Here is a 26,901-nt window from a genome sequence, read left to right as displayed (position 1 = left end):
AAGGCTGAATAATATTCCATTGTAGGTGTATACCACATTTTGTTTATCTGTTCGTCCATTGATGGATCTTTGGGTTGCTTTCACCTTTTGGTTCCTGTGAAAAATGCTGCTGTGAACATGTGTACAAGTATCTGTTAGAGTCCCTTTCAGTTCTTTTGGGTATATGCCTAGGAGTGGAATTGTTGGATCATGTGGTAATTCTATTTAACTTTTTGAGGAACTGCCATACTGTTTCCACAGTGGCTGCCCCATTTTTACATTCCCATCATCCTTTTCTATTTTTAAGCCAAAATTCATCCTCTGCCATGGCTCTCCAGCATCTCCCATTCATCTCCACTCCCCAAACATCCACCCTGTGTACAAAGCGGATGTGCCTGTCCCACTTATTAGAGAAAAAAAAAGTTGCATTAATAGTTAAAAGTGTGGTATTACGCTGGGTCTGGCAGTAGGTGATTGATGGCCTCTATTACACCCCATTAGATATTTTATTCTTGTTAAATGAAGAGCAGCCAACTTTGTCAAGTATTTTTAGTTCCCTCTGGTCTTATTGGTCCGATCTATTCTTCAGGATGGCCTGTAAATGGCCACATATGGCTGAATGTCTGCAGGACGGATGGCCGTGCAGCTGGCGTTCATTGGCCACCAATTTACCCCGGCCCCCTTCATTGTGAGCCTGACAGCGCCAGGGAGCCTTGTAGATCTAACCAAATATATCTATTTTCTAATTGTCTATTTATCACCTTCTGGGGATGTGTGGCCTCCTATCTGAAGGCAAAGGGGGATGGCCTTGAACAATGATCCTTGTCAAGGCTCTCGCTCGCTCTAAATTAGGGCCTAGTTGCTAAATAACTAATTTAGTCCTGCTATCAAGCTGAAAAAGTGGGTATTCAGCGCAAAGTGCCAGCTGGGGAATTGATTATGTCTTCTCTCAGCGAGTGTGATAAACCTGCCGCCGAGCCACTGTGGAAGGCTGGAGATGGCTCCCCCGGGGCAGCAGCATTTCATCATGGAGAATTGGCAGGGGGTGCCAGGCCCACTGCCCACGTGGCAGCTGAAGTCCGGGGCAGAGGACCTGCCCTGTCAGAGTGCCCACGGGGAGTCTGGCCAGCCCAGCACCCTCCTGGTCTGTGGCTTCTGGTTGGAGCCACGGGGACGTTTGCATCTGTCAGAGACAGGACCAAGGTGAGAATTAGGGAGGGGAGAGGAAAGTCATCCTGACAGCCCCAATTCCAATTAGAGTGAGATTATGGAAGGTAGCTCAGGCCTGGGGTGGGGGAGGTGGGAAGAAATAAAAGGGAATAGGAGCTTCTTAGGATATGTATTAATAACAGCTGCCAGATTGGAACAGCCTGCTAGCTGAAAATAGAGAGTTATGGTTTACTGCCTGAGAAACCTAACAACAACAAAAACAATAACAGCCGTCAATTACTCAGCCCTCCCTTATATCAGGCACTGTGCCAGGAATTTTCAGATCTTTGATCTCTTTGAATCTTCTTAGTATCCAGACAGATCAGGGTTCCTAGCTCAGTGGTACCTGGGGAAAAGGAATTTCAGAAATGTTACCTAATCAACTTGTTGAAGGCTGAACTCTGCTGGTAAATCTTTCCCCAACTCAATTTTTTTTTTTTTTTTTACAAATGCCCAAAATGCCTCTATCATTCCTTTACTCAACTGGTCTGGGTGCTGGGGGCCAGAGTGGGGATTCAGTCAGACCAGGCCCTGCCTTCATGGAGCTGATCTTTCAGTGGAGGAGACAGACCACACCAGTGGCTCTCAATCCAATCAGACCCAAAGGCCCCTGTGTAACTCAAATGTTTTGAATGGCACCTTTATCATGCTGAAATTAAATCACAGATAATACATTACACTTATTTGCATAATTAAAAATCAGTATATCATTTTCACTGTAACTTAATGGATAAGTGAAAGTAATTGTAATAAAATAATGTGTATTTCAGTGTTCATATGTTTGGTCATAAGTGCACCAGAAAGCATCATGACACATTTAGATGCTTATACTTACTTATAATGAATGTTTGAATTTAACAAAGGAGATAATGTCAAACTGAATGCTGATGACTTTTACTCTTTCTCTTTGACAATTTGAAATAAGGGCTAAAAAAAAAGATATTGGTCAATATATTTAGAATTGCTTTGAATGTGAAAGCTGTAAGTTCAGACAAGGTAAAAGATTCAAACACCATGAACGTTGGTATCATTTTCTGAAATGAGAAAACTCCAAATTAAAGAAAGTAAAATAATCTTTGTGTTTCCATGGTGGTTGTATACCTGGGAAAGCCAGTGTAAGTTAAGCCAAACATAGTGTTCTTGTGTTTGTGTGTAAGATGGAGTTTGAGTCTAGGTTTAGAGAAATGTTTTTTTTTTCTTTTTGAGAAAGAGAGAGAGCACAAGAAAGAGTGCATGAGTGGGAGAGGGGCAGAAGGGGAGAGAGAGAGGGAGAGGGAGTGGGAATGGGAGAGAGAGAGAGAGAGAGAGAGAGAGAGAGAATCCCAAGCAGGCCCCATGCTCAGTGGGGAGCCCAATACGGAGCTTGATCCCGTGACCCTAGGATCATGACCTGAGCTGAAATCAAGAGTCAGATGCTCAACTGACTGAGCTACTCAGGGACTCCAATGAGAACTATAAGTGATGTTTGACCCACACAGATGTTATAAGTTTGCGACACAACCCGTGCCTTGCCTCCCGATCATTGGGGGTTGGTTCTGCCCCACTGAGAATCACTGGGCTATATAAAAGACAAGTAAATAAACAAGAAAATAATAAGCAGCAGTAACTACAATGATCAAAAGAAAACTGAGTGGTGGGTTAGAGAGTGTTTGAGTAGCTACTTGGATTGGGAGGTCAGGATTTCTGTTTTGGGTTAAGGGGCCCCTCTCAGCCCAGATGTTCATGGGGAGGAAGAGGCAGAACAGGCATAAGCATCCTTTGGATGATTCATTACTCCATGAGGGCGGGGATGGGGGAAAGAGGGTCAGGAAATTAGCCTGGCTGGAGGCCCAGAAGACCCAGATTGGGAGCTGCTCTACCAGTTACTGAGTGACCTTGGGCAAACCATTTTTTTCTTCTGAGCCCCAGTTTCCTCATCTGTCAAATGGAAAGAGTGATGATCTCATTGCGCATTGAGCAAGTGCATTGTACGCCCTAGAATTTGAACAGGCTTTAGTTTGCAATGGGAAACATTGGGAACAACTCAAAAACTTCCAAAAAGGAGGACTGAAAACAAAGGCATGACAAAATCACTTAGTAGAGCATTATGTAATCATTAAAATGTTGTAAAATAACAGTTAATTCTGTAGAAATGTTCACATGGTGAGAAAAGCAAGTGACAAAATGATATGGAGAGTATGGTCCTTTGTTTGTAGTTAGAAGAGGAAGAGTAAGCAAACAAAAAACTAACCAAAAAACAAACAGAAAAAGAATTGGAAAGATATATACTGAAATACTAACTGATATTATCTCTGGGAATTAGAGTTGATTGTAATTTTCTTTTTGCTCCACTGTATAATGAACTGTATCATTTTTGTATTAAGAGAACAAGCCACAAACACAATTTTTAAGATGCTTGTCACACACCAAGACCCATGCTAGAATTACTGGTGCTGCGTCTGGGTTGGGGGGCCAGGATGCCGTCTTCTTTCTTGCATTTCACATGTGCAGAGAGAAACACTGTGGCCACTTGCTGTCCAGTGAAGCTATGTCCTCCCCAGAAGCAACTGGCTCTCTTTTTGTATTACATTCTCTGCCTTCAGAGCTTGAGTCAGGCAGCTCCAGGGACTAACAGACAGAGCTTATGATATACCAGATTCTGAGCTAGGTGCCATTATTTTAATCCCGATAACCCTATGAGGTAGATATCACCCCCATTTTATAGGTAAGAAAAAGAAAATTAACGGCTAGAAGATTAAATGAATCAGTACTTGCCATATGTCTTCTAAGTGGAAGAACAAAGATTTTAACTCAGGATTTGTAGCTCTGAGCCACCGGCATACATTTGTAACCACTTGGGAGATTAATTATTGGCCAAGTTTCCATGTCTCTATACATGCGGGTGAAAAATGTGTCGAGCTTCCATGTTGGTAAACACCCACCTCACAGCCTGGCTGGGAGATAGGGGATTAGAGAAGGGTCCAGTGCTCTGTGTGTACAGAGGACGCACGTGGTTAACATGACTTCCTTTCTCTGGCTTGGGTCTGTGTCCGAATTACAGCCCTGCCACCAGGCTGCCTCTGCCCAAACTGGAACCCATCATGCTGGTTCCAATGAAGGAAACTAGAGACCTGGGAGGCAGCCCCTATTAAGCCCCAACGTGGAAGGGGGGTGGGGGGGGGTCTCTTGAATTTAGCCCAAGGCTCCAGTATCCAACTGCTCTTCCACCCAGCCACTCACTCATTATCATCTCTGAGAAAAGGGAGATTTACCTTCTGTGCAAGTCCTTACTCAGTTCTCATGTTATGAGGCTTTCTCTCATGTAATTTTGACCCAAAAGCACTATTTGGGGAGGACATACTCATCCCCAATAACTCCAGTGTGATGCTTCCAATGCTTATAAAGCAAAAATGGAGACAGAAACACTAAGCACAGATTTAGTCATTTTTCCTTATAATTGCAAGTATTGTACATTATAAACAAGCCTTTTAAAGATCACTTTAAAAAACAATACACTAAGTGTTTACTTTGCAGAGCTCGTAAATAGAGAATGGGTACTTGGGGCTAGGAGTGTCATTTCCAGTGACAGCATCATCCACAGATCCAAAACATCCTGTATCTTCAATGATTTGGATGGAAGTGAAGATGATGCGCTCTGGAAAGTGGTGTTAGATGACTTGAAAAGTGGCTCTAGGGGTGACAGAGATACCAGTGTGAAAGAGGTATGTGAAGAGAATGGATATAATTGTTTCATGACTTAAATGTGAGCCGGGAAAAAAAGCAATGTCTCTAAATAGCTTTCTAATTAATATAAGACTTGAGGTTAACATGTTAATTTTACTGAACATATTGATTTATAATTACTACTTTCCTATATTAATATATTTTATGTAAATTACTTCACATGAAACTAAATTTTTAAGTTTATTAGTAGTTAGAGCTTTGACTATCCCATCCATATTGCTAGAAGTTGATACATGCAAGTTGGTCAAAGCTTTGTTTTGGAACTCTCTGTTGGCAAAAGGCAGATCTGTCTATACTGGGGTCGTCACACGGATAGGCATGTTTACTGTGGGCCTACTATGTGCCAGGCGTGGTGTCAGGCACACAGTGAGGGAGCCCTGGGGGAGGAGAAACCAGAGTTCCAAACCACCACCCGAGTCCTGAGGGTCTGTATGGGAAGAGGCCTGATTGAACCCCTTAATCTTTGCCCTCCCAAAAGGTGAAATGTATTCTGCTGTGGAGAGGATGTACCCAGCTGCTGGGGTAGCCTGTCTAACATGGTGTTGGCATCAGTGGGGTTAACCGTTTTTGCTCAATGCTCCCTAAGATAATTTTGCAAATCTATGTCCGTTCTTGAGCATTTTAATGTTGACGTCTAGAATATCGTAAACAATTTGAAATAATTTTAAATAAGCAGTTTTAAATAACTACAAAGGATATAATGTCTGGTGTATTATAAATATATAAACTGTGAGATAAGACTCTCCCATTGCTGTTTAAATGTGTCCAATAAAATACAAATATCATAGCAATTTGATACCCACCACCATCCTCTTAAAAAATACACGAATGAGCTCTTATTTAACAGTAGGAAATTGTATTTCCAATCCACTTCCCCTACAGAATTTTATTCTAATGTAATGTATTTTTATGCTTGAAAGTCTTTTATTGATTTTCCTATCATACTTCTCTGCAACAAAAAGATGTATATAAATTGAACTTTTTTATTTCCTAAGACCATAAGCCTGTAAGAATTAAAAAAAAAATTCTTCTGGATTGAGTTATCATTTCAACTATTAGTAATACAAACCTGATAAAAATAACATGAATGTACTGCCAATTTTGATAAATAATTATTAAAGAGTTAAAAATTATTAAACAGAACAGGAAAAACTTCTCTTAATGGGGGCATATAGCCATGTTTTCTGTCTACTACAAAACTCCACGGAGAACCATTCATATAGACTGCGATATAGATGACAACCCCTGGAATTATGCAGTGAACAACCTACACAACTGTATGTGGGAGGCCTGGATTTGGGCAGTGGTGGTTATAATGCCTTGATTAAAGGTGACATTGAGAACACCATTTGTTGAAGTGTCCCTTTATATGATGCCCCAGGTTTTTTGACGAAAAGGACAATGCAACCATAATAAGCTTCAGGGTGAAAAGATACATGAGTCTGTTTGTACAGTAGAAGAAGGGGGATTATAGAAGGTAGGATGGGAATGGAAAGCTGGCATGATGTTTCCATCACAGGCAGATCAGTTTTAGGAAAGAAATTCATATGGAAGTGGGGAACCAGGAAATTGATTCCCTCAAAGTTATCTTTGCTGGATATGCCTTGGAAAATTTTTATAGCCCCAGGGGGCTGTGAACCCCTTGGGTATCTCCACAGTCCAGCCGGTCATGCCTGCAGAGCTCTTTGTGGTGCTGACCAGACTGGAGGCTTTCTGCCATTAACCAGCTCCTCTGCCTCGTGGTCTTGGCAGGCACTCTCAGCCAGGATCCCCAAATCCACTGAGCCCACTGCAAAGCCCAACCCTGTCTGTGGGCCTGGTTGATCCTCATACCGCCCTAAGAAAGAGCATGATAATAGCTCCCACTTGTTTAGAATTGAATAAATTCCAGACAATATTCTTTGCATTTTGCTAATCTCATTTAATCTTCCCTCAAACCCAATAAAGTACGTCCTATTACCCTCATTCTACAGACAAGTGAACAGAGGCTTCCATCTATGAAATAACTTACTCAACATCACAAGTACATGTGGAGAAGGGTGCTTTCAAACCTAGTGCAGGTCAGCGAAGCTCTGAAGCCTGAGCCTTTTTCTATCCTACCATGTCTCTTTGAAACATGAAAGGAACTGTTTTACTTAGGAGGCTGCTACGAGCCAGGTGCTTTGCACATTATTGAACTTAAATCTCACTACTATCCTACAAGGTAAATACTATTACCTTTTTGTTGCAGATGAGGAAAATGAAGCCCAAGGGAATAAGCGGTAGAGCTGGAGTTGACCCTAGGTCTGTCCATTGCCTAAAGAACAGTCTTTTTCCCCTCCTGGAGGCAGCTTCCTGGGCTGGGCTGACGACTCTCTAGCCACTGCCAATCCCATGACTGAACAGGTCCATTACCTTTACTATAAGCTCTTCGGTATGAACTACCTTGGATTTCCCTACAGAGAATAAGAGATATAAAAACAGTAAAACCGCCTTTGGAAAATTTGGCCTCTGAGTCCATTTGGCCCAGCCCCACATTTCCCACAATTATTTAATTTAATTCTGAGAATGCTTTGGAACCCTGGCCATGTGCCAGGTACCAGCTAGACGCTGCTAAAGGCACTGGGGATAAAGGGAAAGGTGGTCTCTGACCTCAGCTGTTGCCACTTGACACGCGGTCTTGTCTTAAATTTCCACAAAGACGGCGGTCAACATGGGGTTGCAGCAGGACGTGGAGGAGGAGTTGATTGTGATGGGGATTTCGGGAAGACTGTATGAACATGGCAGAATTTAAGCTGGGGTATCACTGCTGTTTGGTTAATTCAGTCAAAACAGGTGAACCAGTCTGAAGAATCTAGAGAAGGTGGGGCCATGTGTCTAAGCCTGGAGTGCCTGAGCCTGTCTGGTCTGCTGACTGGGAGTTCCTAGGTCATGTCTGTGCAAGAGCTCTAAGCATAATAGTTCCTTGGGCAATAGACTGCTAAGCTCTTCATGGTATTATTTTGTGAAAATAATTCCAGCTAAATACACTTTGGCTTCTCACAGGACTAGGACTAGAATTAGCTCTTGACCAGGCTACTCTTGTCATTTCCCTTGCAAGTAGGATTACTCAGGGGTCCTGCTGAATGGAGCCACCTCAGGGCTCTGTGCGTGGGGATTTCCAAACTTGACCTCCACAAAATCCTCTGCCCTAGCCTGACAGCCGCTGCAGGACCGCTCCTGGGCTGGCCCTGGGACAACAGTGCCTCCCTGGGGCCCCTGCAGCGGGAAGTAGGACCTCCTCACCAGGGCCCCTCTTGCCTGTTTCCCCCGAACCACACCCACACAAGTGAACCCCAGTCCCCTGCAGAGTGGACACCTCCAGTTACAGGGGCAGTGTTCTGTAGAGGGACCCCCATGGCCAGGACGTGGGGAAGTGGGGGTCCTAGTCCTCAGGAGCACCTCAAGGACCTAGCTAGGAAAGAGAGGCCAGTGCTTCCTCAGGCAGAACCCACTGTTGGAGTATATTTTTTCTGTAATCCTGGGATATTTGACTTCTCTGAGGAAAGATAAAGTGTTGGGCCACACTTCATTCCTAATTTCTTTCTGGCAAACCTCTAGTTCTGTCATGCTGTTTTTGTTTTCCTTTTATTGCCATTAAAAGGTTTTTGTTGTTTTTTTTTTCTTTTTGGGCAACTATAGAGTTTGAAGGTAATGAATTCTGGTCATGCCTGTGACATTAGTGCCATTTACTGAGTTCCTACCAAGTACAAGGTACCTTTCCCGGGATATCTCATTTCATTCTGCAAAGTAGGCAGTGTTGGCCCCATTTTACTGATAAGGAGACTGAAGCTCAGAAAGATGGGGTGACTTACAAGATCACAGCTCGTAAGTGGTAGGGTGAGAATTTGATTTTAGAAAAGTGCCTGACTCCAGAAAGTGTGTTCTCTGCATGGAGACTCTTGAGCTAGCTCCTCTAGGCCTGTCCCCTACCTGTCAGCACCCCTAAGATATAACCCCTGTCACTAAACCCAGCTCAGAGTTGGATGGAACCATGACTAGATGCACATGTGGCATGAATGCAGCATAAAGATCAGTACCCACCTTGCTGTGTGGCCTTAGGCAGGTCACTCACCCTCTCTGGCCCTGAGGTTCTTCCACTATAGGAAAAGAGCAAGGAATGGATGATTTCTCAGGGACTTTGTACTTCCATAGTCCTGTGCTTCAAATGCCACAGTAAATTTAGGAGCTTTGTGGAGCTATAGCCCATCTGATATTCTCCCCAACTTGACCTTTTCTTAAATTCATTTCATTAATTCTCTTATTCATAAGAATGCGTTTTCATTTCATGGTTCCTATGTTTAGTGCTTTCTCCTGATGATGCTTCTCTTCCCCGGCATAATTTTTTGTTCCATTAATTTCCAAGGACCATTTTGCCAGATCAGAGTGTTAAGAATCATTCACACCTCTTCCATTTGTCTAACCAACCGCTCATCCATTTCTCTCCAGAAATAATTGTATATGGTTCAATAAGTTTATTGTTCAAATCTGTTTACACTTCAGGATGCATCTCATCAGGATTTGCTATAAAGGGTGGAAAGCCAGTTTCCAATTATCATTATTATATCTGTTTCTCCAAGTTCTCCAAATATACTTTTTCCTCATCTTCGGGAGCTATTTTTAATTTTTTAAAAAATGTATCTTTCTTTTATCCCAAAGACAGACTTTAAACAAAAAAAGCACTAATTCTTTTCAGTGTTTCTTTGCCTCTGTTTCCCTGACTCACCAGGGCTAGCGAATCATCTGGGTGTGATGCTGGGCTTTTTCTGGCTCCAGCCACAACTCCTGCCTTTATTTTGAGAAGTTCCCCATCAAGGGCACACCGGATCTTTGCGACTCTCTCAGGCTGCAGGCACAGTGGGCAAAGGAGGTCTGAGAGGGAAAGGGGGGTGGGGACAAAAGAAAAAAAGAGAAGCAGAAACGGAACTCCAGGAGCAAGAACAGGAGAGAGAATTTGCAAGTGAAGACACTGCCTGGTCTCGGGACAGCTGGCAAAGGCAAACCAGTTCCCTAAGTAGCCCCAGGTCTGGCTGCTCCTGAACCCACCTCCAGGTAGAAGTAGAGCTTGGGGTTTTGAGGCCGGCAAAGTGGGTTTCAAGGCTGTTCTGCCAATTAGTGGCTAGGCAGTGTGAGTCCATTCTGTCACCTCTGCCTTGGTGCCTTAACTGTAAAAGTGGGGATAATAATAGTTCTTCATAGGTTAATGTGGGGATCTAGTCATATAGCCATTTATTCAGTTATTTATTAGGTTCCTACAGTGTTCCAGACTCTGTACTGATCAAGGAGGAGATAGTAGAGAGCAAACCCCAGGCCCCATCCTTGTATTTATGGAATTGAGCTCAGGGTGGGATGACATATTAATATGTTAATTACTCATAAAAAATTTACCAGGACTATGGAGGACCCACGATGCCCTTTGGGGAACTCTGGGAGTATACCAGTTGAGGGGAGGGGAGAGCCAGCGGGCAGGTGTGGCTGTGGGGTAGAAAGGATGGGGAGCCCAGGTCCATGTGAGGCCGGTGGGAGAGGGCACCAGGCAGGCCTGTACGTGATAAGTACAGTAGTGCCCAGCTCTGAGTAGCTGCTTCTCTGAGTACTTGAACTGTGCAGGCTTCCCAGGGACTGCAGCCATTGCCCTCTAAGTGCAAATGGAGCTATTTAATGCCTCCTGCCCAACCAAGGGATGCAGTGATAGACCCAGGAGGAAAGAGCTGGGGTCAAGGGTCCCAGTGGTTGGGGCACTAGAAATCTGGATCTATCTGAATTCCTGAAGGGGCCCAGCTTCAGGAGTGCCCGGAGTGAGGTGACATAAAGCAGGGCCACGAGATTTTCTGCAGCTGTCCTCAGCTGTGGTTTCAACTTTTGGCCCATATCAGAACCACCAGCAGAGTTTATTGCAGATGCAGACGTCTGGGCTCCATTCCTGGAGGTTGGTTTTTCATGTTTGGGCCAGGGGCCAAGAATCTACATTGTCATGAGAACCCTAGTTTGGGATCCCCCAGAGGAGCACTGCCCAGTGGCAGCTTGGCCTTCTGAACAAACTGGGGCCTTGTCCAGATTCCTGCAACCTCAGCGGACCTAGGAGGCTTCTCGCTGGACAGGACTGTTCCCACTTTGGTTCGAATGTGCTAGTATTAGCAGTTTCCCAGAACCTGAAAACATTGAGCTTCTTGTCAAAGCCACGTGGCAGCATGAAGCCAGAACTGAGGAACCGTAGCCTGGTCCCTAATTTCAATGAGCCCAGCCAGATGTGTCGTAAGCTGTGGGAATGGTCCAGCAGGTCCACTGAACATCCAGATCTGGCATCAGTGGGTGGCAGACATTCAAGGAAGGTGGGACATGGACAGCTTCCTTGCCTCTGATGAGTGGTGAGCCACCACTGATTCGGAGAGGGACCCAGCCCTGGGAATCCTGCCTGGCCTAGGGTCTGTTCAGGTACAGGCCCTGGAGGAGGTGGAGGCAGAGAAGGACAGAGGGAATAGAGGACTCTTAGACCTGGTGGCAGGGGGACCAATTTATCCTGGTCTTTTCCTAGTTTTAGCTCTGAAGTCCCATGTTTTTGGAGATCCCTCAGACCAAGGCAAACCCAGATTGTTGGTCATGCTATTTGTGGATAAGGGAATGGCATTCTCCTGGGAAAGCTGGGTTTCTTAGTGGTCACCACAGACGCTGTCTACCGTGACTGTGTGATCTTGGGCAAGTGTCTTAACTGTTCTAGGTTTTCATTTTCTGACTGTCGTATGGGAATAACATTCCTTCCTGCATAGGATTTTGTGAAGGAGTAAACGAAATGATGTACATAGAACCTTGGCACATTTATTCATTTGACAGATCTGTTTTGGCCACTATTGCCATATTTCACCAAATTTCACTGAATCGAAGATGCATCAATTGTATGAGGCACAATGGTTGACCAATTAAGGAAAAAATGCTGCCAATTAAACTTTGACTTGCAGTTGATCGCAAGGTATATAGCCCATTTCCAGAGATGTGAAATGTGAGAAGATGCCCACCTGAGAATCTGTGAACCAGGTAGCACACTGGGAACCACCGAGGCCACAGGGGTGAACCAGGCTTTGCAGTCTCTGCCTTGGCTCAGTTTTCAGCACAGGGCAAGCTTCCAGGTGGAGATATTTAAACAAACAAAAACTAAAACTAAAACTAAACAAAACAACAACAAAAACCAACCCTGAAGTGTAATATGTCTCTGAAGAACATGGCCAGTGTTCTGTGTTCAATTTAAAACATCACAATGGGGGGCGCCTGGGTGGCTCAGTCAGTTAAGTGTCCAACTTCCACTCAGGTCATGATCTCACAGTTTATGAGTTCGAGCCCTATGTTGGACTCCCTGCTGTCAGCACAGAGCCTGCTTAGGATCCTCTGTCTCCCTCTCTCTCTGCCCCTCCCCTGCTTGTGCTCTCTCTCTCTCTCTCTCTCTCTCTCTCTCAAAAAAAAATCACAATGGGAGGCACAGTTTCAGGCTATGTGGTGTGCGGGAGAGAAAATTCTCCGGTAGAACTCTGAGTCTCATGTGGAAAAGAAGTTGATTCAGTTCTGACACCCTCCTGGCTTTGTCCTTCGGGGGCCCCCTAGATTACAGGGTGACAATGGCCTCTTTCCCAATTCCAGGAAGCACTTTCCACCAGTGAGACTGCCTGGCTGGAGCCAGCAGCCCGCACTCACTGCCAGTGCCAGACTGGGAGGGCAGCGACAGGTGTCAGAGCTTCACTGGGATTGGATGAGACCATCCTGCCTTCTCCACCTCTGCTGTTTTCCCTGGAGAAACGCAGTTTTTTTTTCCCCTTCATTGTCGGTTTGCTTGATGGGGAAATTACATCTGCCAGACTCAAGAACTGATCCGTAGAACCGTAACAGCACCTCCACTCCCCCCCAGTGTGCTTGATCATCTTCCAGAGGAGGCTTCTGGAAGGTCAGGTGGTGGGTCGTTCGGCCCTGTCATGAGGGAGATGCCAGGGAGGGCACCTAGTCTCCACCTGGTAGCTCTGAGTTAAATGCTTTGCGGGGTGGAGGGAACCCAAGCTGAGATCGCTGTTTGCTAGGAGTGTGGCCCACGAGGCATTCAGGGACAGCTTTATGTAATCTCATTAGCTGACACTGATGCCAGCAAGAGGGGAAAGTGCTCAGTGCGGGCTGAGGCTGGAGCCACACTTGGGTCCCTCCTGCTGAAAGTCTGGGGTGATGGCGGGAGCAGAGGGGCAGAATTAGAAACCTGTCCCAGGACCCTGGGACCCTGGTTGAGGGTAGGAAGTCATTCTAAGTTGGGATGGGATTGGAGAGTTGCCCTGGTAAAGATGCAACGTTTGAAAATATACACTTACTGTGTTGTTTTTTTTTTTCTGACAAGTTTTATTGTTTTGTTTTGTTTTTACTATAGAAAATCTGGAAAAAATGCAAAGGAAAAATAACATAAAATAAAATGAAATAAAATAAAATAAAATTAAATTAAATTAAATAAGATAAAATAAGATAAGATAGATAAAACAAAACCTGGCAACCCCACAATCTAAAGTCATCCTTCAAAATTCTGGTGTGTTTTCTCTGGGTATCTTTTTCTAAATACAGACCTAACTCATACATCTGAGGGGCCCCGGGCAAGAGTACTATTGGTATTCCCACCTACCACACGTTTAAATATTTAATGTTTAAATCATTTTTCTGAGAGTTACTTTTATTCTAAAATATGCAAAATTATTAGGATGAAAAGGCAAAACTCAAATTACAATTAGTAAATATTAAAAATTTAGATCAAAATTATTTTAATAAAGCTGAAATTTAGATTTAATTTTTAAACAGTTGATTAAATTAAATAAAATATTAAAAATATTAAAACTATGCTGTTTTAATGGCCAGGGTTCATCTAGTTGTCCATGTAAAGGGTTGACATCATGCCTCATCCATATTTGCCTAGATCTACATATATACAGATTTAAGGGTAAAATGAATTATTTAACATTGTGGGCGATTTCTCAGCTGTTACATACAGCTGTCCCAGGTATTGTGCTAATTAGTGAGTATTTCTGGAACCATGAATTAGAACATGAAGAAAAGCAAAGAAACGGACCCTTGGCACTACAGGGAGATGATACTAGGCTATGCAAGAAAGGATTGCATTTCATGCTATCTGAGAGAAGGTATTTGATGAATTAATCTGTCTTTTCTCTTACTTAAGCACGTCCGCCGCTCAAATCTTCCCTGTAGTCTGCAGTGGTGTCTGTGATGTCAGCAGCAGCAGTGTTGTGGCACAGGGACTCAGTCCTCTTTTGTTTCAAGGACGGAGGGCAAGAGATTGAGACACATCTCCTGGGGTTTGAGTGATGTTAGTGGACAGTTGATCTTTCTGGTTATGCTTTGCAACACCGGGCCCCAGATCCTAAGTAACAGAAGTGCCCATGTCTTCTGTAATAACTGTTTATATGAATGTGTGTGTTTAAGAAATGCAGAACAGCCTGAATTGTGGGACCTAAGGCAGAGACCACCCTTGCTGAGATATAAAGTCCAAGGATATATATGTATAATAATATGTATATAATCGTGTATGATTTCCCCCCAATTTTCTGTCATGAACACTTTCTTTATATTCTTCTGAAAATTTATTTTTAATATTTATTTTTAGCAATATTCCATAAAACAGACCTATCATCATTTATTAAACCAGACCCCCTACTGTTGAAATTTATGTTGTTTTCAATTTTTCTCTCTTATAAACAACACCACAGTGAACATCCTTACGCACATCTGGGGTACATTTCCGGAAGCATCGCTAGGTCAAAGGGGACGTACATTGTGTACATAGAATTAAATCAAGAGGGGCCCCTTTAGAAGTCCAATGGTGAATTGATAAGCTGTTTTATCCTTTGTTAAAGATTGGTCCCAGGAAGACTGACAGCACTAGAATTGGCCCAGGGAATGGCATATGGTGTTTTGGATCCTCTCTGTGTGAATTTGGGCAAAGTTCTTTCCGTCTGGGTCTCTGTTTCTCCATCTGTACAAGGAGAAGTTGAACTAGATTTTTTTCTCAGAGTCCTTGCGATTGGAAGCGCTCTGATTCTGGGAGGTTTTGCCTGCTGGGTGTGAGCAGAGCCCAGCTCAACCCTGTGGGACTCCATCCATAAGACCACCCTGCCCCCTGCTGGCCAGTTGCCAGATGCCAGTCCTGTCCCTGACTTGCGAGAGAGGCCCTGGAATCTTGCTGAGCTCATAGAAAGTCAGCTACCCACTGTGAAAGCAGCAGGTTATGAGAGGTTGAGAAGTGGTTGCTGTTTTCTTATCAGAAATAACGTTCTTCGGGCTGTGCTCCCAAGTGTCTCATTTCATCTATTTGTTCAGCAAACGTTTCTAAGTTCCTCCTTGGTGCCAGGGCTGGGAACTCATTTTTGCCCTCGAGGAACACACAGTTGAAGAAGGGCAGAACTGGCCACATGTCACTACCATATACAGAGCAGAAAGAAAGATGTAGAGAAAATGCTCCAGCATTTAGTGATTTGGCTGTTTCTGGGTTCTTAAGCCCTTGATATTCATTTATTTGGATAAGGAGCCCAAAGAGATAGCTGTTCTGGGTTGAATGGTGTCTCTCCTGGAACCTGTGAATGTGCTATAGGGTCTTTGCAGATGTATTCGAGCTAAGATGGCATCATGGTAGTGGGCCCTAGTCCAACAACTTGTGTCCTTATAAGAAGAGGAAACAGAGACACACGGGGGAAAAGGCCCTGTGACAACAAAGGCAGAGACTGGAGGGATGTGTCTACAAGCCAAGGATTGCCAAGGATTGCCAGGAGCCACCGGAGGGAAGCCAGGGAGAGGCAGGGAAGGATTCTTCTGTAGAGCCTTCAGAGAGAGCATGGCCCTGGCTGACACCTTGATTTGGGACTTTTAGCCTCTGGAACTGTGCTTGAATAAATTTCTGTTGTTTAAAACCATCCAGTTTGTGGATATTAGCCCTGGGAAATTAATATCACCGTGACTCCCTGGGGATGAAAGTTGGCACACCCAGGAGGACTGGGGATCTAAGTGAGAGAGAAAGAAAGAGGGAGAGGGAGAACGTGTGAGTGGGAGAAGCTGGAAGGCCCCAGTTGTGGCCCCAGGCGGCTGCTGGGTGTTGGTTTGTTTGCCTAGAGAGAGAGAGAGAGAGAGAGAGAGAGAGAGAGAGAGAGAGAACATGTGAGTGGGAGAAGCTGGAAGGCCCCCAGTTGTAGCCCTAGGTGGCTGCTGGGTGTTGTTTTGTTGGCCTATATAGGAAAGCATTGGAATGGACCAGTTACAGGTTAAAATGTTTCATTTCCTAAAATTATTCTTTGGACTATGCCAAAACTTTTTCTTTTTCTTTTTTTTTTTTCTTTCTGAGATCAGAACACTTTTCTTAAACAAAAGCAAACATAGCACCCCATATATAAAAGAGGAGGTTTTGTGTGCCCGTTATAGGGTCCTGGGGCTTGGTGGGCACTGTTGAGAGCTCCTAACCCATGTCCAAGGGTGCTGAGGTTTTGCTTGATCCTGTACCTGCCCCTCTGGTGTTGAGAAGAGTACAGTTGATGTCAAATGGATAACAACCCAGAGGTGAGTAACTTTCTTCATTATTTAACAGGAAGATTTGTTTCGCCCGTAGGGTTCACAGAACTTTCCCATGGCCTCATAGAGAGTAAGTGTATTTGTTTCCTGTGGCCGCTGTAACAAGTTCCTGGTGGCTTCAAACAACGAAATTTATCCTCTTGTGGTTCTTGAGGTCAGAAGTCCAAAATCAATTTCACTGGGCCAAAGTCAAGGTGTTGGCAAGGCCACACCCCCTCAGGAGGCTCTAAGGGAGAATCTGTTGTTTGCCACTTTAGTCTGGGTGGTGGCCGCCAGCATCCCTTGGCCTGTGGCCGTCTCTGCCTCTGTGGTCACATCGTCACATGTCCCATGTCAAATCTCTGCGTCTCTCTTATAAGGACACTTGTGACTGCATTTAGGGCCCACCTGGATAATCAAGGATGATCTCTTCATCTCCAGGTCGTTAATTTAATCATATTGGCAAAGTCTACTTTGCTATGCAAGGTAAGATTTACAGTCTAATTCAGGAGTTAGGACCTGATATTTGGGAGGGCCATTTTTTTCTTTTACTTTTTTTAAATTTAATTAATTAACTAATTAATTAATTAATTATTTAACATTTATTTTTTGAGAGAGAGAGATACACACAGTGCAAGTGGGGGAGGGGCAGATAGAGAGAGGGAGACACCGAATCTGAAGCAGACTCCAGGCTCTGAGCTGTCAGCACAGAGCCAGACGCGGGGCTCAAACTCACAAACCCTGAGATCATGACCTGAGCTGAAGTCAGATGCTTAACCAACTGAGCCACCCAGGTGCCCAGGAGAGGGCCATTTCTCATCCCACTATACAAGTGACATGTCTATGAGTGAGTCAGTGGCAGAGACATACTCAGCCAGTCACCTCGTCTCTTATCCTCATTACTCCCATCTTCCCTCTCTGCTCAGTAAAGAAGCTGTAGAAGGAATTTGGAGCCCTTTTCTGGGTGACAGGTGAGGGAGGAGGCTGTCTACCATCAGCCTTCTGTTGAGCTGGGGGCACACAGAAGGCAGAGCCATTCCCGTGGAGAAGCACAGAAGGAGGCCCAGCCAGGCAGCAGTGTCTGGAGGGGGGCTTTTGTAAAGGTTCATCTGACCACAGAGGAATTTGCATGAGTTAGATCCTGTGTCAGAAGCTTCCCCTCTGATGTAATCCCTCAACAACCCTCTGAGATATTATCTGTCTACAGGCTTCAGAATATCCATTCGGGTCTGAGTTTCTGTTGCCCTGAGCTAAGAAGCATGCTCTGAGCACAGGGTTAGAGCACTGGACTTGAGTCTGGGAGCACAGGCTGCTTTTCTAAGTTGTTTTATGCGCAACTCATTACAGTTCTCAGAGCCTCTGTTTCCTTATCTGTAAAATGGGGCTGAGAATCCTTAACCCTGCTGGGTTGTTATGAGGTTCCAAGGAAATCATGTCTTGTACCCCCACTGCCTGGAGAGGAGGGGCTGGAGGTTAGGTTTCCATGGACTAGCAAGCTGTAGGCAGTCTTCTGGATGAATGAAGGTGAGAACAGGGGTTGCATGTGTGCCTATTCTGGGCTTGGCACAGATCAGATAAGGGCAACTGACTCATCTTGAAGGTGCCAGCAGGCAGGGTGGTGCATCCAAGGGGATCTAGCTCTAGCTGATGGCCATTTAGATCAATTCAACAGATATTCAGTGGGTAGCTCTGACTGGGTGGTGATGGCAAGGCATGGTAGCCCCTACATCAGTGACCTCTAGGCCATGAGGAGGGATGGGTATGTAAATTATGTAAGAGAAATGTGTGGCCAGAACTGGGAGAGACAGAAACAGGTAAATGGCGGGGAGGGGGGATACTGAGAAAGAACTGATCAACTCTGACCTGGCACAGGGGCCTCAGGGAGGGCAGTGGGCTCCTAATCCTCTATGTGGCTCAGTTTCCGTGGCATTTGCAGTTTGAGCCTCACTCCCACCTTGGGGAGACAGAGTAAGGATAGTTATTAGTACCATAAATAACTTTGATTCTTTTATTTATTTATTTTCTAATTTTTTAAGTGTTTACTTATTTTTGAGAGAGAGAGGGAGAGACAGACAGAGCACGAGCAGGGGAGGGGCAGAGAGAGAGGGAGATGCAGAATCCGAAGCAGGCTCCAGGCTCTGAGCTGTCAGTGCAGAGTAGGGCTTGAACTCACGAACTGCGAGATCATGACCTGAGTCAAAGTCAGACACTTAACCGACTGAGCCACCCAGGTGCCCCACTCTGATTCTTTTAAAATTAAGAATGTAACGACCACTGTAGAACATGTTGAAGATGCAAATAAGCAAAAAGAAGAAAATTAAAAAATCGCTTACAAGCCCATTGCCTGCTGACTCTCCATCGTCAATATCCTGGTGTATTTCCTTTTAGTATTTTGTTCTGCATAGATTTCATGCTACCTCCTGTCTTGTAGCCTGCCTTTTACCAAACTAGACAGTGAATAATTTTGTGTTACTAATGATTTTGGACAGTTAAATGTTAAATTGGATATATAATATTCATTCTTTAGCTAATTACTAAAAATCAGATACTTACATTGTTTCCTTTTTAAAAAAACTATTATAAGCAGATTCTGTAATAAAATTCTTGAAATTTTTACCTCTTTGTTCACTCAGTTAATTATTTCCACAGGACAAATTCCTGGGTTTGGAGTTGCTGTGTCAGAGGGGAAGCTCATTGTAACAGCCAAATTTGCCCTCCACAAAGGTCCTTCTGATTTATATTCTCAGCAACAGTGTTTCAAAGTGCTGGTATCTCCCCACATTCACCAATGCTGGCTTTTATCACCTTTTGATTTTTGTGAATTTGATAATCAAAAATGCCCCCTGGCTGGTTTAATCTATATTTCTAAGATGATTAGGATTTGGAACATTTTTTCCTGGGTTTATAGGGTGTGTGTGTGTGTGTGTGTGTGTGTGTGTGTGTGTGTATTTTTCCTGGCAAAATGTCTGGTTTGTGTTTCTTTGATCTATTTGTAAGACCATCTGACATACCAGGACAGGAAATAGTGACCCTCTTTATTGATGAGGAAGCTGAGGTTCAATGAGGGTAAGTGACTTTCCCAAGGTCACTTGGGCAACTAAGTGCTAGAAGCTGAGCCCTCCATCCTGGGCTTTAAGTCACTCTCTAGCACTGCACCCACTGCGTCTGCTGATAGATGACCCTCTTCTATAGTTCTGGGAGAAAAAAAATCAAGCCTGCCTTGTTTCAATTTAGTCTTGATTCTTAAAATAATCTATCCTGTAACATATAGTAGTGTTAGCAGAGAAAATATGTTCCGCCACTTACTGCTAAAGGAGCCGGAGTCCACAGTGAGCTGTGACCCTGTAAGAGCGTGCCCTCCATTCTGATAAATCAGGTCCTGGAAGGAGATTAGTGCTGACGGGTCTGGGGACAGTTAGCACGATTATTAACAGGACACCATGGCCGAAGACAGCTGGCTCAGCATGCACGTGTGCTCCTGGAGACCCCAAGTCAGGGCTAGACTCTGGGAGCAGACTGGACTGGGGGTTGTTCACCCACCTAGCCACACCCCCTAGGGATGGCTCTGCACTGCCCATTCACCCACCCCATTTGGCCCTGTTCGCACTGTGGCCACTTGTAGTGCCTGAGGTTAGAAAGAACTTGGTCCGAAACGTGGCTCCACCATGGGTTTACCTGTGCCCCTAAGCACCTCCCTGCTTCTCTCTGCCTCAGTTTCCCCACCTGTCCAGCCAGGATTTTGGGCATAATAATTTCCAAGAGCCCCTCCAGATCTAGCTCCACCTGCCCTGTCCACCTGTTGCCTGGCCTTTCCTGTCTGATCACCTGAGAAGATGCAGACCCACAAACGTGCTCAGTGGGACCTTGCCATCCTCTCACCCAATTCCAGGTGACAAACTGCTTTGCACGAAAGGTGACTTTATCTTTTCCTCCAGAGCTTACTTTCTCTTTTGAGCTATCTTTAAGCTGCATGGCTAGTCTCCATGAATTACAAGCAGTCTCATTAATCTGGGGTCTCTCTCCCCACTCTTCATCCATTAGATGGTGTCGAAATTTGGGGTGGGGCTCACTTAGTGCCTTGACATAAGAGAGTTGGTGGCTGGCTGTGTGCTGAGAGACACCCATGCCAACTGTCAGCCCTTGAGACACATGGTCCTACAGGCATCAGTGCTGATGCCCACAGGCTGTGGTTATCCCTCCCTCCCAGGGCAGACCTCTCCAGAAGTGGGGTGGCCTCAGCTACACTAGAGGCCGCTGGGGCATGGGAAAATCCAGCCGCCCTCTCATGAGGCAGGAAGCTCCCCAGTCTTCCCGAGGCCCTCTCAGCTCAGGCACACCACACAGCCATCTCTGCTCCATGCCCGCACTCCTACGTAGGCGCTCTACCAGGCTTCCCTGGACTCCCTCTCGGAAGAGGCCCAGGCCCTCCTCGCTTTCAGATCTCTGCAAATCCATCTGAGATTTCTGTTATGCCTTAACCCCCCCCGGGTTTGGCTGGGTTCCTGGCCCTTCTCAAGGACCCACCCCTACAGCATCTGACCTCTGATCCTCTTCTCTCCTCCAGCCCAGGGAGTTTTTAATATTCGTTGGGGTGGAAAAAAATGGCCAATGAGGCATCATTCTCAATCCTTTTGCCTTATACTTTTTCCCTTGTTCTTCGTAATTGCTCTCTGATTCTGCCGAAACAACCTTCTTGTCTGTGGTGCAGTGTGGGTGAGGCAAGAGCAGAAGTCATAAGGAAATATGGAAGCAGACGCCCCGATGTAAGGCCCGGATGTTTTCTGGCCACACTGAGACAGAACACTGAGAGGTTGTGGAGAGTTAGCGGCAGATCTGTGGTTGACCTTGGTTTACCCACTCTGCCTTGCTCAGAGCCACGCTCACGTGCTAGAAATCCAGCTTTTCTTCAGATGAAAACCATCCTTGTACATGGGCTTCCTAGTCCTCTTGCTTTTGCTGCAAGGCCAAGCCCCAGGCAGTCAGAGAGCTCCCCATAGTCCCGGCAGCTGCCCAGATCATGTGTCCCAAGAGGGTGACTCGGCACCATCCTGGCCTGCTGCCCCTTCTCAGAGCTCCTGACATGCCTCCCCTACCTGCCTCCAGCCTGCATCAAAGCATGGAGGCAAGTGTGCAGGTTGGGCTGCAGTAGGCCGGTCTCCTCTCCCGGCTTTGATCAGTTAGCATCTCCCGATTCATCTCTGGGCCTCATACTTTATTATTGCGGTTTTTACCCTTTATTGCTTACTTCTATTACTATACAAGCAATGCACATGTTATAACATAGGAAAATACAGATAAGCCAAAAGAAGAAAATAAAAACCATGCACAATATTGATATCAAGGGAAAACCCTTTGAACATCTTGGGGCCTGTCCTTATCTCTGCGTGCTTGTTTTTCATTCTGACAGAAAAAGGATCAGACTATATACATTCTTTTTTATTTAATATAATCTTTAGGTCTTCACATTCTACCAAATATACTTCTGTGATATCATTTCCAACAGCAACATCGTATTCCAGTAAGCTCTGAAATGTAGCCAGCCATCCCATTTACTGGGCATTTAGGTATTTCTAATTTTTTTTATATTATTAAACTGAACAATATGAAATTTCTGACATTTGGTTGCCCTTGACCTAAGAATGGCAATTTCAGTTGGTTTGACATAATGTAAATAATACTATGATGAACATCCTTAAGACTAATCTTCGTATGTTTTTCAATGACTTGCTTGTATTCCTAGACATTTCTAGAAATGCATTTGCTGGACCAAAAAGGATGCATACTTTTAGGCAGACCTACCCTTTAGTACACTGACCTCCAGGTATGTGTCCAAAGCAGACAAGAGAACCAAGGGATGAGGGTGAGGAACAGTTTTAGGAGAGGACTGTTGGGTGTCCTGGAAAGAGGCTTGGGCTTGGTTTCAGATGATGGACAGAAGTCCCAGCTGCTTCCTGCATGAGGCTGTGACCCTGGACCAGTTAGAGACTCACTCTGGAGAGCAATCAGCAGGGTTTTCATAATGGGACAACTGGTGTTTGTGTCAACAATATGGGTGGTTTGCCTAAGGTTTGGGCATTCCAAACTCTGTTGGACTTCCGTCATCCTTTGAAACTCTTTGCCTGAGCTTAGGACTCTCTGAGCCTTGAGATCAGAAATCCCCTTTTCCTGGGAAAGGTGATATAGAGATGAGGGCTTTTTAAAGGACTCACAATCGCCTCCATGGTTTTGAATGTTTAAAAATGCAGCTTGGCCTTGAGGGTGGACCCAGGCCTGGCTGTGGAGGGAGGTTCTGATGGATTCTGAGGCGGCAGGCCTCCTGAACCATTGAAGCGTGCAGGCTGAATTTTAAAAATAATTGTCCTTTTTAATGATGTAAAACATGTCATCTAGATTAAAAAATAAACACACTTTATTACTTTCCCAGTCCTTTCTTCCTCCCTCCCAGGGCCAGATGGGGATTGCTTGAATATTTCTGGCGTATTTCACATATTTAATAACGCCCTTGGAGGTTCTTCCAGATCTGATGAAATGTGGGATTGAACTCTGCCCATAGACACTGTTCACAGAAAAGAACGCTGGTGGTAGGGGTGTGTGTGCGTGTGTGTGTGTGTGTGTGTGTGTGTGTGTGTGTGTGTTGGGGGTGGGGACCCATCCTATTTTGGAAGCAGCTGGGTCTACAAGTCAACAATTTTGAGCAACAAAGCAAATTGTCCCACCCCGCCGCCTTGTGCCTTTTGAGGGGGTGGGGTGGGGAGACAGGAAAAAAGAAATCACTGCAGCTAAGCAGACTAGAGCAGCTTCTGGAGAGAGTCAGGCCTTCCCCGACAGCTTTCTGCTAGCTCTCTTGAGCTGCAGCGAATCCAAGAAAATAATTAAAGCTTTAATTTATTTATACATCTTCTCTATAGATATTATAGATCCAACAATTGCCGCCTCCTAATTTATGCGCGCGGAGCCCCCCCCCCCCCCCACCCCGGAGCCCGCGGCGGCCGAGCGCGTGCGGGGCCGCCCGCAGCAGCAGCGGCGGCGGCGGCGGCGGCGGCAGCGGCGGCAGCAGCGGCGGCGGGCCGAGGCCCCTTCCGAGCGGCGCGGCGACGGTCGAACAATGGCCTGCGGTGGCGAGCCCGCCCGGGCCGCCTCGGAGCGGGCGCACCTGGGTGATGGGCACCTCCCGAGACTCCCCGGGCCTGCGGGCCTGACAGGCGCGAGGCGGCTCCTTAATAGACTGCGGGAGTGTTCTCCGGGAGAAGTCTGCGGCGGTCCCCGAGGAGAGATCATCAGGCAGAGTGGTCCCCGGAGCAGGATTTATTAGCAGACAGGATGGGGAAGTTGATTAGCCTCCGCGGCTGAACGGACATCCTGTCAGACAGGCCTCTTAATCCAATCACTTACCTGTCGAGGGGGAGCCTCCCGCCTGCCGCCCGCCGCCCGCGGGGCCCCTGCTAACCTGCTCGCCGCAGAGCGGGAGCTGCGGGCCTCGGGCGTGGGCCCACCGAGGCGACAAACGCGCGAGGCTCGCCGTCTCGCCCTTGCCGGACCTGCTCTCTCAGTCACTGGGTCTTGCTGTCGAGGCAACCTCAAGGTGCGCGCCCTGGCGGTGACCCTCTCCTGCACGGAAACCTTACCTTTGGTGGCTCCCTATTCCCCACTCAGGAAAATACCTGCTCCTGGGTCTTGCCTCACCTGACCCTGAACCCCCTTTCCAGCGTCATCCCCCACGGCTCCCTCTCCCTGTGGCCTCTGCTCTGTGCAAACCCAGCTACCCTCCTCCTTTTTCTGAATCCTGTTGCTTCCCTTGCTCCAGTCATGGGATTTGGCTAGAATGCCCTCCCTCTTCCCCGCCTCCCCACCCCCCCCCCCCCCCAAATCCAACTTGTCCTTGGAGATCTGACTCACAAGCCTCATCTCCCCTAATTTCAGCTCTCCTTCCTCTGTGCCCAGGTAATCTCTCCCTCCTGTAAAACTTTGTGCACTCTAGCCCCCCAGTCCTGCCTCCACCAACTTCCTAGCTCTGTGACCTTGGCCAAGTGACCTCACCTGTGCTTCTCCCTTCTGTAAAACAGCATGATAGCAATAAGTTCCCCATAGGTTTGTCGTGAGGACAGAGGTTTGTGAGAGGACGTGTGTAGAAAGTTGCGTGTAATGCGTGGTGCATAGCAGAGCTCAGTGCTCAGCATGTGTCTTAGTCTGCGTTGGGTAGTGCTGGACCTATTACCTCCTTCACTGCTCCAAGTTCCATTATGATGGGGGCCAGACCTTCACCATCTCTCGCCCTCCCTTGTCTCTACCTGCCCCCAAGACCAAGGACAGTGCTTTACAGATAACACTGCTAAATGTTTGTTGAGTGAAGGAAGGAACCACTGCCACACTGCAGACAAAATATTGTGAATCATTTCAATGAGTGACCCCAGGAGGCCCCATCCTGGTTGATCTGACCACAGCAGAAGCAGAAAATTGAGGGACAGGGCCCCCATCTGCTTTTGTGTGGTGGGCATTGAGATGTGTGTGAGTTCTTGTCAAGAGTTTAGGAATTCAGACCCTATTGATCTACTGCATCTTCAAAGCCATCAATCATCATTAAGAAACAGGACCTGAGCCCCTGGATGGGGTGGCTGATACTGGGTAATTTAGAGGATTTTACACACAACACACACACACACACACACACACACACACACGCACACACGCACACACACACACACTTGGCTAAAAGAGGTCAGCTAAGACAAGCACTGAACAGTTAGCAGACAGGCAGGGGAAAACCTGGGGAACTTGTAGAGACCAAGGGTAACTGACCAGGAAATACATCAAATTCCACTTCCAAGTGGAATCGCAGATTTTTGTGGTTGGTTGTAACTGTCTAATGAGCATTTCACTTTGGTAAATGTGGATGCTGAGGTCTCACCCTAGTCCTGCCACCTCCTACTGATGGCTGCCTTTCACAATTCGTCAGTTTTGCCTGGGTCAGTGTCAAGGTCACTTGTCTGTGGTTTGGGCCATCTTCCTTATTTCCTTAAAAAAGAAAAAAACAAAACAGAATAAAACAGAATAGCATTTTCCTGGCCTGATGACTGCATCAGGCAATGTTCCCATGCCTTGATGTTTTTCAGATTTCTAAACATGCCCCGTGATCTTGATGTGACAGAACACACCCCTGGAATTCAGAGCACCTTGGGCCTGGTCAGGCCCTGCTACTGACTAGTTGTGTGATCTTGGTGGGGAGGCAATCAATCTCACTGAATTTAGTTTTTTTGTATCCATCAAATAGTGTAATATTTGGCTTATCTTTATAGGAGGAGAAACTGAAGTTTACAGTGAAGTAATTGATAGGAACGTGATTTGAAGAACACAGTACTATACAAAATTAAAGCAGAATTGCTGTCATAAAATCATTCCTAAAATATTGATTGCCCTCAATGCTAGGTGCTGGGAAAGTAGAGGTGGTCAAGCCTCAGCCTGTCCTCAGTGGGTTCACCAGTAATGTGCTAGGAAAGGGCAATGAAACACCCCCTTCCCAGTCCCTGGGGCTGGCAAGGCTTCACAGAGGGAAGGGATTAGAATAGTTGAGGAAGAGGATCACAGGCAGAAGGACAGGAAGTTGTGGGTGGGAAAGTGGGAAGATGAAGTGGGAAAAGCAGATGGAAGCCAGATATGCAGGGCCTCGTAGCCTATGAACGAAGCTCACATCAGGGAAATGACAGAGTCAGGCGCATTCTGGAGTTCTGGGAAGATGGCAGCCTGTGTGGAGCATGGGCTGTGTGGAGCCTGAGATGGAACATAGGCTGGAGAGGAGACAGGAGACATGAGGCAGGGAGGGAGCTAGTGCAATGTCCAGGGGAGAGATGGTGAGGCCTGAGAACCTAGGAAGTCTGGGGCCCACCTGCTGACCCTATGGCCTGGGCAGAGAGTAAGAGGGAGCAGAGGCAGGGGTGAGGGTGGGTGAGGTGATTCGGGAATCCTATGGAGTAGAGCTGAGGAAACTCTCCTGCATTATAAACTGAGGCTGGGAAGAGGGAAGGGGAACACTCATCCCAGCCCCTCCCACCCTGAGTCTCCCTCTGCTCAGCCTGTGGGCACTTCCTTGTGACTCTAGAACCCTTCTGGATAGGCAGGAGTGGGTAAGATGTGACGCCAGTGAGACTGATGTTGCTTAGGAAAAAAATCCTGTTGTTGAGGGAAACACTTCAAGTTTCCAAGATGATTATGGCTTTAAATCAGAGCCATGTGCACAATGTAGATTGGGTGTTGTGAGGCACAGGTCCCAGTTTCTCTGCCTCTTAGGGGTTGACTTCTCCATATAAGGCAAGGGGCTGTGGCCCAGCTCTGAGGAGAATAAACCATGATTTTCCTGAGTCACTGAACCATCATTTGAAACCAGGGGCCTGGCTCCTGAATATTCTGAGGTCT

At 46.1% G+C, this 26,901-nt stretch overlaps 1 protein-coding gene across 1 annotated transcript in view; it reads left to right on the top strand.

Annotated features, from left to right (window-relative positions):
• The window catches only part of MELK (maternal embryonic leucine zipper kinase), a 214,689-nt gene that overhangs the window by 107,911 nt on the left and 79,877 nt on the right, over nucleotides 1–26,901 (top strand). The gene's annotated exons all lie outside the window — the stretch shown is intronic.

The sequence above is a fragment of the Acinonyx jubatus genome, chromosome D4 (genome assembly GCF_027475565.1).
Source record: "Acinonyx jubatus isolate Ajub_Pintada_27869175 chromosome D4, VMU_Ajub_asm_v1.0, whole genome shotgun sequence".
Classification (NCBI taxonomy): Eukaryota; Metazoa; Chordata; class Mammalia; order Carnivora; family Felidae; genus Acinonyx; species Acinonyx jubatus.
The sequence above is the reverse complement of the archived record's forward strand: the minus strand, read 5'-3'. Positions and strand labels throughout refer to the sequence as shown.